Below are 9,618 nucleotides of genomic sequence, written 5' to 3' on the forward strand. Positions count from 1 at the left end.
CATGGCCTCCCTGATCCTGCAAAGCCTGCGTAAGGATCCTCGTATTCGTGGTATCAAGGAGAAGGACCAATACTGGTTGGCAACCCTCCTTGATCCACGTTACAAGGGTAAGGTTGCGGACCTTATCTTGCCATTGCAGAGGAAGCAGAGGATGAAACATCTTCGGGAGGCCTTGCAGAAAGGTCTGTGCAACGCGTTCCCAGAGACTGGGAGGTTACAAACTCCTGTTTCTGGACAACGTGTTGCTGAGGCTTCGGTCAGTCAAAGAAGGAGCGGTGGAGAAGGTGGCCGTCTGACCGATGCGTTCAGACAATTTTTTGGTCCGCAGCCCCAAGGTATGATCGGTTCCAGCAACCATCGCCAGCGTCTGTTTTACATGGTGCAGGAATACCTAGGGGCAAGATCAGACTTGGACACCTTTCCCACCGAAAATCCTCTGGGTTACTGGGTCTTGAGGATGGATCACTGGCCAGAGCTTGCACAGTATGCAATTGAGCTACTGGCCTGTCCTGCATCCAGCGTTCTTTCAGAACGCACATTCAGTGCTGCTGGAGGCGTGGTAACCGATCACAGGGTGCGTCTGTCCACTGACTCGGTCGATCGACTGACCTTCATAAAAATGAATCAGTCTTGGATCACCACCAGCTACCAAGCACCTGACGCTGATGTAACCGAATAATTTTTTTTGAAATCTCAGATCCCTTCAAAGACTGCCTATGCTGATGCTGAGTGACTATCCCTGAGTAATTATCCTCTTCCTCCTCAATCATCACGCTGATAGCTTGTAAGAACATTTTTGGTTCTGGGCGCCACCACCAGTGCCTAAGGCACAATTTTTCAGCCCCTGTTTAACAGGGGCGTGTAATTACAATTTTTGATGTAATACTTTGCATCAGGGCTCGTTCCTGCATTCCAACTAGAGTGTCTGTGAGGGATTGCAGTGTTGTGGCACCAGCACCAGTGCCTAAGGCCCATTTTTTCTGCCCCTGTTTAACAGGGGCGTGTAATTACAATTTTTGATGCAATACTTTGCAGCAGGGCTCGTTCCTGCGTTCCAACTAGAGTGTCTGTGAGGAGTTGCAGTGTTGTGGCACCAGCACCAGTGCCTAAGGCCCATTTTTTCTGCCCCTGTTTAACAGGGGCGTGTAATTACAATTTTTGATGCAATACTTTGCAGCAGGGCTCATTCCTGCGTTCCAACTAGAGTGTCTGTGAGGGGTTGCAGTGTTGTGGCACCAGCACCAGTGCCTAAGGCCCAATTTTTCAGCCCTTGTTTAACAGGGCGTGTAATTACAATTTTTGATGCAATACTTTGCAGCAGGGCTCGTTCCTGCATTCCAACTAGAGTGTCTGTGAGGGGTTGCAGTGTTGTGGCACCAGCACCAGTGCCTAAGGCCTAATTTTTCAGCTCCTGTTCAACAGGGGCATGTAATTACAATTCTTGATCTAATATTTCACAGCAGGGCCCTGTGAGGGCTTACAGTGTTGTGGCCACAGCAACACCTAAGGCCCAAATTTCTGCTGAGTATATAGGGCAGGACCCTACTTTCAAACATCTAACTTACAAACGACTCCTACTTGCAAACGGAAGGAAACAACAGGAAGTGAGATGAAATCTACCCCTAGGAAGGGAAATTCTCTCCTGTAAGAGTTAATATGGGAAAAACATTTCTCATTTCCACTGATGCTTTCCAATCCTTGTTCCACAAAAAAACCTAAATTTTCAAAAAACATTTTTCATTGGGACAAAAAGTGAGGTGAAATCTTCTGAAGAGGAGGAAAGACAGCAAAACAAATGTCACAGGGGTGATAACCCTTCCCTATGTTTTCCAAAAAGCTTAAAAAAGATTTTTTGGCTGGAGCTAAACACGTTAAAAATGTACCCGTTCAAAATTACAAAGAGATTCTACTTAACAACAAACCTACAGTCCCTGTCTTGTTTGCACCGCCTGTGTACTGCTGTTCAGAGTATATAGGGCCTGGTGGCCCCACACCTTTCCTTATTTTAATTTGGGTGCGGGGTTCCCCTTAATATCCATACAAGACCCAAAGGGCGTGGTAATGGACTGGAGGGTACCCATGCCGTTTGTCTCACTGATTTTCATCCATATTGCCAGGACCCGACATTAAACCCGCAAGCAGTTTTAAATGAGATTTTTTCCTTTAAAAATGACATTTGGTGCAGGGACTGTTCTAAACACGGGAAACACGCATCACTTTACAGGCATACTATAGACACCCCTCAGGTACGATATTTAAAGGAATATTTCCCTTTTTTTTTTTAACTTTAAGCATCATTAAAATCACTGCTCCCGAAAAAACGGCCGTTTTTAAAAGTTTTTTTTGCATTGATACATGTCCCCTGGGGTAGGACCCGGGTCCCCAAACCCTTTTTAGGACAATACCATGCAAATTAGCCTTTAAAATGAGCACTTTTGATTTTGAACATTCGAGTCCCATAGACGTCAATGGGGTTCTAACGTTCGTGCTAACTTTCGGTCCGTTCGCAGGTTCTGGTGCGAACCGAACCGGGGGTTGTTCGGCTCATCCCTAGTCCTTAGTCTGCTTGTCTTCAACAAACTGTTTGCAGGCTTTCTTGTGCATCATCTATAGAAGAGACTTCCTTCTGGGATGACAGCCATGCTGACCAATTTGACACAGTGTGCGGTGTATGGTCTGAGCACTGACAGGCTGACCCCCCAACCCTTCAACCTCTGCAGTAGGGATGAGCTTCGTGTTCGAGTCGAACCCATGTTCGACTCGAACATCGGCTGTTCGATCGTTCGCCGAATTGCGAACGTTATGGGCCGTTCGCGCTAAATTCGTGTGGCGCGTCACGGCCCATAATTCACTGCGGCATCGCAGTGCATTGCTGGCTGATGATTGGCCAAGCATGCACTATGACCCGCATGCTTGGCCAATCACAGCGCCGTCAGTAGAGAGAGCTGTAATTGGCCAAAGCCAGGGTGGCTTTGGCCAATTATGGCTCAGGGGATTTAGTACACACCCCACACTATATAAGGCCGCCTGCACGGCGGCCCTGTGTAGTGTGTGTTCCGGTGTGCTGAGAGATAGAGAGAGAGAGAGACAGTGTCATTTGATTTGAGTTAGATAGATTAGGCAGAACAGTCAGTCAGTTAGCTGCACTTACAGTGTATTGTGTATATATATGCATCCCAGGTGTTGCATATATATATATACACTGTATTCAGTTTAGCTAGATCCGTTCCTGTTATCTTCTATCTAGACTATTTACTTTTAATGCAGTGCGTCCTGCTCACAGTGTTCAGCTAGATCCGTTCCTGCTATTTACATTTAGTGCAGTGCGTCCTGCTCACAGTGTTCAGCTAGATTCGTTCCTGTTATCTTCTAGACTATTTACATTTAGTGCAGTGCGTCCTGCTCACAGTGTTCAGCTAGATCCGTTCCTGCAATTTACATTTAGTGCAGTGCGTCCTGCTCACAGTGTTCAGCTAGATCCGTTCCTGCTATTTACATTTAGTGCAGTGCGTCCTGCTCACAGTGTTCAGCTAGATCCGTTCCTGTTATTTACATTTAGTGCAGTGCGTCCTGCTCACAGTGTTCAGCTAGATCCGTTCCTGCTATTTACATTTAGTGCAGTGCGTCCTGCTCACAGTGTTCAGCTAGATCCGTTCCTGTTATCTTCTAGACTATTTACATTTAGTGCAGTGCGTCCTGCTCACAGTGTTCAGCTAGATCCGTTCCTGCAATTTACATTTAGTGCAGTGCGTCCTGCTCACAGTGTTCAGCTAGATCTGTTCCTGCTATTTACATTTAGTGCAGTGCGTCCTGCTCACAGTGTTCAGCTAGATCCGTTCCTGCTATTTACATTTAGTGCAGTGCGTCCTGCTCACAGTGTTCAGCTAGATCCGTTCCTGTTATCTTCTAGACTATTTACATTTAGTGCAGTGCGTCCTGCTCACAGTGTTCAGCTAGATCCGTTCCTGTTATCTTCTAGACTATTTACATTTAGTGCAGTGCGTCCTGCTCACAGTGTTCAGCTAGATCCGTTCCTGTTATCTTCTAGACTATTTACATTTAGTGCAGTGCGTCCTGCTCACAGCGTTCAGCTAGATCCGTTCCTGTTAAATTCCTACTGACAGGCAGGCTTGTCTGGTTACAGTATATAAAGCTACCTGAAGAAAATTACAGGTGTTCTATTTGGGGCATGTAATTACAATTCTTGATCTAATATTTCACAGCAGGGCCCTGTGAAGGCTTACAGTGTTGTGGCCACAGCAACACCTAAGGCCCAAATTTCTGCTGAGTATATAGGGCAGGACCCTACTTTCAAACATCTAACTTACAAACGACTCCTACTTGCAAACGGAAGGAGACAACAGGAAGTGAGATGAAATCTACCCCTAGGAAGGGAAATTATCTCCTGTAAGAGTTAATATGGGAAAACAATTTCTCCTTTCCACTGATGCTTTCCAATCCTTGTTCCACAAAAAAACCCAAATTTTCAAAAAACATTTTTCATTGGGACAAAAAAGTGAGGTGAAATCTTCTGAAGAGGAGGAAAGACAGCAAAACAAATGTCACAGGGGTGATAACCCTTCCCTATGTTTTCCAAAAAGCTTAGAAAAGATTTTTTGGCTGGAGCTAAACACGTTAAAAATGTTCAAAATTACAAAGAGATTCTACTTAACAACAAACCTACAGTCCCTGTCTTGTTTGCACCGCCTGTATACTGCTGTTCAGAGTATATAGGGCCTGGTGGCCCCACACCTTTCCTTATTTTAATTTGGGTGCGGGGTTCCCCTTAATATCCATACAAGACCCAAAGGGCCTGGTAATGGACTGGGGGGTACCCATGCCGTTTGTCTCACTGATTTTCATCCATATTGCCATGACCCGACATGACATTAAACCCGCAAGCAGTTTTAAATGAGATTTTTTCCTTTAAAAATGACATTTGGCGCAGGGACTGTTCTAAACATGGGAAACACGCGTCACTTTACAGGCATACTATAGACACCCCCCAGGTACGATATTTAAAGGAATATTTCACTTTTTTTTTTTACTTTAAGCATCATTAAAATCACTGCTCCCGAAAAAACGGCCGTTTTTAAAAGTTTTTTTTGCATTGATACATGTCCCCTGGGGTAGGACCCGGGTCCCCAAACCATTTTTAGGACAATACCATGCAAATTAGACTTTAAAATGAGCACTTTTGATTTCGAACGTTCGAGTCCCATAGACGTCAATGGGGTTCTAACGTTCGTGCGAACTTTCGGTCCGTTCGCGGGTTCTGGTGCGAACCGAACCGGGGGGTGTTCGGCTCATCCCTACTCTGCAGCAATGCTAACAGCACTCATATGTCTATTTCCCAAAGACAACCTGCACTCAACTTCTTTAGTCGACCATGTCAAGGCCTGTTCTGAGTGCTGTATGGTCTTGGCCACCATGCTGCAGCTCAGTTTCAGGGTCTTGGCAATCTTCTTATAGTCTAGGCCATCTTTAGAGCAACAATTCTTTTTTTCAGATTTTCAGGGAGTTCTTTGCCATGAGGAGACATGTTGAACTTCCAGTGACCAGTATGAGAGAGTGAGAGCGATAACACCAAATTTAACACACCTGCTCCCCATTCACACCTGATACCTTGTAACATGACACTGGGGAGGGAAAATGGCTAATTGGGCCCAATTTGGACAATTTCACTTAGGGGTGTACCCACTTTTGTTGCCAGCCGTTCAGACATTAATGGCTGTTTGTTGAATTATTTTGAGGGAACAGAAAATTTACACTGTTATACAAGCTGTACACTCATTACTTTACATTGTAGCAAAGTGTAATTTCTTCAGTGTTGTCATATGAAAAGACAGAATAAAATATTTACAAAAATGTGAGGGGTGTACTCACTTTTGTGAGATACTGTACATGGATCAAAATTTGGCTGGTTCAGCAGGTGTCGGCTGAATTTCAATCCATGTATGGGCACTGTGGTTGTACAGAAGTCAATTGGTAGATCGACTTCTGTGCAAGCACCCTGACGGATTTTCACCTTTCGATCGGCGCTGCTAGCTATAGCCTGCAGCACTGATCAGTGTATTCTGCACATGGGGAGGTCTCCCTGCTGTCAGAATACAATAGCTCAGAGGGAGGATTCCCACATCCATCAGTGTGTGGGTGGGGGAATCGAGTCAACCCACTGGCTGAACCAAAAAAAAACGTACTCATCTATGGGCTGCCTAAGAGGAGAATTCCCATTACCTTTGAGAGATTTCCTGCAGATAACATTCCATACTTAATCCAAAAGTGAAAAAAAAAAAGTTTTGGTTAAAAATAAACTTTGATGGGACAATCATAATACATTTAAAATGGATGTAAACCTAATTCATGACGTTTCAGCTGGGCACATATATCTGCAGTGTTTTCTTATCTCTCTTCAAAGCACTGTGTCCTGGAGCTTTCTCCTGTGCTTCTGTTATCAGCCTGATAACTCCTGACAAATTCTCCGTCACATATGACAAAAGCAGCCGGAGTTTTGTGTTGGAGAAAATGCTATAAATAGATTAGCAGAGCCCCGAATGATTCAACAAACAGAACTGAAAGTCTCTACCTATGAGGAGAGGGGGTGTGTGCCTTTCCTCCAATCAGCTGACTTGGTGTATGCCCAGGCTTCACTACAGTGCTAACCAGGAAGAGAAAATCTCCTAACACTATGTGCACTTTCTAAACAGTATATAAAGCTAAAGACAGCAGATCTACATGTAAAACTTATGTAGGGAGATTTGTTTCATCTCTGTGTATCATCTGAGGCTGTTCACTTCACTGGGTATATGTGAGGGTTTACATCCACTTTATAGGGTTGCCACTTTTTCTTCAAGCCAAACCCAAACACTTTTGCGGTGCACAGTAAGATTTTTTTGTTTTGTTTTCGTATACACTATAGGATTGTAACAGACCTGGGACACCTTTGGGCACTCCAAAGAGAATAGTAATGTGGCGAACATATTCCCCCCCACCCCCCATCAAGCCGCGTTCCGAGCCACATTTCTTTATGAATAATGTGTCCGGGTTTCAGGTGGACTGGAACGCGGACACATGATTCAAAACCCGGACTGTCCGGGTGAATCCCAGACAGGTGGCAACCCTACCACTTTAAAGCTGACATCAAGCTGACAGCTTCAACAGCAGTTTGCCATCTTCGCCCTGGGCACTGGACGATCTTGTCCAGCCACTGCACACTGATATCAGTATTTTTACTAAGATAGATTTGCTCTTCCCTACTGATAAAGTGATCTCCATTATCTGACAACCTACCACTGAACACATTTCATGTATACATGTGCTGAGATACAAGCATTGTAACAGAGATGCATGAGCAGGAAAACAAACAATATTTTTCTTACAGTCACCTATTTTTTTTTTTATCCCTCAAATACCTTATGTACCACCTAAATTAGTTATCTATTTCTATGGACTCTACAACAAGATTCCACAAACATGATACATTACACGAGCAGGGGATTGTAGATAGAAACATCTCACATCTGCTTTAAATAAAGTTCTGACCATTCATACAATCATAGCTGGAAAATCTCTAACTTTAACATTATAGACTATTCTTCATCATCATTATCATCATCACTATAATCATCATCATCACCATCGTCATTATAATCATCACCATCATCATTATAATCATCATCATTATCACCATCATCATTATAATCATCATCATTATCACCATCATCATTATAATCATCATCATCACCATCATCATTATAATCATCATCATTATCACCATCATCATTATAATCATCATCATCACCATCATCATTATAATCATCGTCATTATCAGGATCATCATTAAAATCATCGTCATTATCATCATCACCATTATCAACATCCTCATCAACATTATCATCATCTTTCAAAAAGCTTTTTATTTATCATTGTTTTAATCTAACATTCCCACATTGCTAAGTAGTAGACGTGACCTCCCTGATTCTCCCCCTAGAAATCCCTGGATGAGGGTTGTGTAGATCCAGTATAAGAAGAACTGGTTCCAGTTACCTGCACTGGGAGAAGAGGATGTGTGATCTCAGCGATCTCTCTGTAGACTGCGGTCCGTTGGTGACAGTTATATACACACACTGACTGGGGGAGGAGGGATTTTACGGGATATAGAAGCTTTGACAGAAATGAATTCTGCTTTCACTCTTTATGTCATCTCTAATGTCAGATCTCATACATGTACAGAGATTATATACAATGATCCCCACATTACTGAGAGATCAGATCTCATACATGTACAGAGATTATATACAATGATCTCCACATTACTGAGAGATCAGATCTCATACATGTACAGAGATTATATACAATGATCCCCACATTACTGAGAGATCAGATCTCATACATGTACAGAGATTATATACAATGATCCCCACATTACTGAGAGATCAGATCTCATACATGTACCGAGATTATATACAATGATCTCCACATTACTGAGAGATCAGATCTCATACATGTACAGAGATTATATACAATGATCCCCACATTACTGAGAGATCAGATCTCATACATGTACAGAGATTATATACAATGATCTCCACATTACTGAGAGATCAGATCTCATACATGTACAGAGATTATATACAATGATCCCAACATTACTGAGAGATCAGATCTCATACATGTACAGAGATTATATACAATGATCCCCACATTACTGAGAGATCAGATCTCATACATGTACAGAGATTATATACAATGATCCCCACATTACTGAGAGATCAGATCTCATACATGTACCGAGATTATATACAATGATCCCCACATTACTGAGAGATCAGATCTCATACATGTACAGAGATTATATACAATGATCTCCACATTACTGAGAGATCAGATCTCATACATGTACTGAGATTATATACAATGATCCCCACATTACTGAGAGATCAGATCTCATACATGTACCGAGATTATATACAATGATCTCCACATTACTGAGAGATCAGATCTCATACATGTACAGAGATTATATACAATGATCCCCACATTACTGAGAGATCAGATCTCATACATGTACAGAGATTATATACAATGATCTCCACATTACCGAGAGATCAGATCTCATACATGTACAGAGATTATATACAATGATCCCCACATTACCGAGAGATCAGATCTCTTACATGTACCGAGATTATATACAATGATCCCCACATTACCGAGAAATCAGATCTCTTACATGTACAGAGATTATCATACTTGCCAACTGTCCCGAATTTCCAGGGACATTTCTGGGATTTAGACCCTTTTCCCGATTTAATCGTTTCCCAGGAAATTCGTTTTTTCCCATGATTTTTGCTGCCGATGTTCGCGCCGCCGGCCACTAGAGGTCCGCGGCCGATGGAGACGACTATTTTCAAGAAGACCATAGAAGTAGGCTGGCCAGATGGCTACAATAGAAATTGGCGGGGGATGGGCGGCACCGCAGCTCAATCTCTATTGTAACAACGCGGCTCCGGTTGACCAACTTTGGGGCTGTATAGTCTGGATGTCACGGGGGGGGCATATAGTCTGGATGTCACAGGGGGGCCGTGTAGTCTGGATGTCACAGGGGGGGTCGTATAG

At 43.2% G+C, this 9,618-nt stretch overlaps 1 protein-coding gene across 1 annotated transcript in view; it reads right to left on the bottom strand.

Annotated features, from left to right (window-relative positions):
- Window positions 1-8,131, bottom strand: part of LOC141148315 (guanylate-binding protein 1-like) — a 136,509-nt gene extending 128,378 nt beyond the window's left edge. Inside the window, exon 1 of the mRNA XM_073635635.1 lies at window positions 8,047-8,131. The gene's annotated coding sequence lies outside the window, so the exon portion shown is untranslated. The remainder of the gene's footprint in view (window positions 1-8,046) is intronic.
- Between the last annotated feature and the right edge of the window lie 1,487 nt (window positions 8,132-9,618).

Source organism: Aquarana catesbeiana, linkage group LG06, assembly GCF_042186555.1.
Source record: "Aquarana catesbeiana isolate 2022-GZ linkage group LG06, ASM4218655v1, whole genome shotgun sequence".
Taxonomy (NCBI): Eukaryota; Metazoa; Chordata; class Amphibia; order Anura; family Ranidae; genus Aquarana; species Aquarana catesbeiana.